Below are 3012 nucleotides of genomic sequence, written 5' to 3' on the forward strand. Positions count from 1 at the left end.
CTCAGCCATTACTTTGACATTTTAAACTTCATATAAATAGGATTATATATTTTGAAAATTCTCTTTAATACATGCAGGTGTATTTCTAATGTTTGCAGCCATTTATGAAGCAACACATTCCATAGTTTTGCAAAATATTTTAGTTTTAGATGTTATATTAATTGCTGGATATTTAGAATTCTTTCTTATTGTGACATTGTAAGATGTTTTGAAAATGGAACTTCGTTACATAGAAGGGATAAAGTGGAACAGGATTGTATTTAAATGTAAATTCGTGAATAAAATTCCGCTTCACCTTACCCACCTTAGTTCTCCAGCCAGTTTTGCTTTACCCCACCCAGCCAATGAGCGCATAGACGAAGGGGTGGTGAGGGCATGATATCAACCACATAACTACACATATGCATACTTCAAAGGTTTCTGGAGGCATCTGCTCTCATTGAGCCTAACGTAAGTTGCCAATGCCTAGGCCCCCTTCACTTTTTTCTCAGTCACTCAACAAAACTGCAAATGAAAAGTTCAATTCAATTACTCCTCAACTTCATTACAATCTTTTCAAACTTTTCTTTCTGGCATCAATCTTCTTCTTGTCTGCCTGAGCTTTTGGTAGACCACTTTCCTTCTTTTGCGGGGCAGGAGAGGCAGGAGAAACCACGGTTGCAGCAGAAGAGCCATTACCAGCCGTGTCACTTGTAACAGCAGCGGGCTGTTCTTGGCTGCTTCCTCTAATTGCCATAGCCGAGTGGGCTGAAGGGGACTGCAATGGCAATGAAGCACCGAGAGATGCATTTTTCTCATCAGTAGTAAGAACTGAGGGGTTACTCTGATCAACATTCAATGCGGTAGTAGATTCTGATATAGCACCCGTTTTAAATTTGGCCTTCGACTTGGCATGTATTCCTGTGTAAAGCCTGCGTGAAAAAGATAAAGCTACTCGCTCACATGCTTAAGGAGAAAAATATACAAATCAAATATGAAAAAGAGGAAAGAGGGAAAAAAAGAAAAGAAAAGAAAAGAAAAGAAACAAAGTGATTTGGAAGGCATCAAACTTAAGTAAAAATTATCATAAAAGTCTCCAATCAAGATTATTAGTTTATTCTTATATTTAGGTGAGCAAAATGTCTTGTAAATCATAAATCAGTATAAAGAACTACAATTTCACAGAAAAATTAACTCAATGAAATTATCTTCAGCATGGTAAACTTCGTCAAAATGTGTTAATTCAATGTTCACTTGTCATAAGACTTGAGAACATCGTTAGTCTTTGTTAGCGCTCAAGGTGTCACATTACGTTCATAAGACCCAAGTTGATAGCACCAATAGCATTATCGGCTTAACATACCTGGCATGTCTAGCATACTCTTCATAATTTTCAAGCAGCATTTTGCCAGCTTGTTCATTTAAAGCTGATTCTGGAAATGGTTCAATCAATAGACATCTAACTACCTGTTAATTATCAAAGTTAAAAGTAAGACTGCACATGTCAAACTAAATTTAATAAAGCCTAATGTAGCTATGCTCCATACAGGCACAAGAGATTTTGCTTGCATGAACTGAACACTTACGATAAGAACATGGCGTAGCCCAAGGCTGGGATTCCAATCCTTTTTTAGCGTGTTGACACAAATCTCTCCGTTTGTTGCAATATTTGGATGAAAAATCTTAGTCAAGAAATAACCTACAACAATTAGGTTTGACAGCTTCACAGATTAGTAAAGTTGTGAAACTCACAAATGCTTAGACAGGATTATTTAGCCATGCAGGGCTCTTACAAAAACATATGCCCCTTGCTCATATCACATGCGTGAGTTCAACTCATTTTAAACTCATAATATGTAAATATACCTTTAGGTGGAGAGTTCGGAAAATCACGAGACAGTAACAATTTCATGCGAAAAACTCCATTCTCATATGGAGTCCCAGCTGCAAGAATAATAAACAGCTCATGGTTAAATTGAATTATTTACTTAACACTCAAGTATCAACTTAAAATAAAAGGCTACATGCCTGGGCCTTCGATGTCTGCATGTATTGTTGAAAAATCATCATCATTTACCACAACTTTGATTCCCTCAGGAGGAGATTCATCAAGATTTTTTCACAAGTTCCTTGACAAGTTTATTTATTACATTGGGTGGAAGATTTTCGTTAGTTGCCTGCAACCGGGAAAAAACACTCAAGATACTGAAGACCAAAACTGACAACCATGCCAAGTTCGTTGAATATGAACTGCAAACATATTATCACATCATGATTACTCCAGGCACCAAAATTATTTTCTTGGGCAAGGATATGGGTTCCACCTAAAATTTCCTCCCTACAATTTCCTATCCAGTTGCACATAGATACTGACAAATATGTTGGCATGAATTCACAGCCACCACTATTTTCCTGGGAAGAGTTCAACAATATATATTCTACTATTGAACATCAATAAATTCCCAGTCTGTTTACCAAAATAAACATGTAATCAGTCTCATAGCAGTTATCAAAAGATGAATCAAATACTGGATGCCAAGAGATGTCCTGGAGGTCAGACCCGACCCACAATAAGTTTACACCACAATAACATATGAGCCAGGCCAAACCATGCAAACTAGGGGAACTACCTCCAAAGGAGTCAAACTACACAGAAGAGCAGTTGTGTAACATAAGAGAAAAAAAAAATACTTACCATCGGCCTCAAATACAACTGCAATCTATGTTTTTTATGTCACCCAGTAGCAATGAGCCCTTCGCTACACAAATTACTGAATTCTCAAAATTTCCTGTTCAGGAGTAAAGGAAGCAATCAAAACCAAAGCAAAAGCACCTGCAAAACTCTTCTAATTAGGACTAAGTAAACAAATGCAGCTCCAACATGATAATGAGGGAATTAACTACCATACAATATCGATAAACAACAAAATCAAATACTAGAAAAAGCTATAACAAAGAGGAAAAGGTAAAATAATACAGACGAGACAGATTAGAGAATCAATAAGAATGTTTCACTATTCACATCCCAATTTA

The 3012-nt window shown here is 36.7% G+C and overlaps 1 pseudogene; it reads right to left on the bottom strand.

The window, feature by feature from the left end:
* Positions 1-239: 239 nt before the first annotated feature.
* Positions 240-2692, bottom strand: LOC114744959 (ubiquitin-conjugating enzyme E2 22-like; annotated as a pseudogene).
* Positions 2693-3012: the final 320 nt, after the last annotated feature.

Source organism: Neltuma alba, unplaced genomic scaffold, assembly GCF_004799145.2.
Source record: "Neltuma alba isolate B1F8T4 unplaced genomic scaffold, ASM479914v2 tig00004503_pilon, whole genome shotgun sequence".
NCBI classification, from domain to species: Eukaryota; Viridiplantae; Streptophyta; class Magnoliopsida; order Fabales; family Fabaceae; genus Neltuma; species Neltuma alba.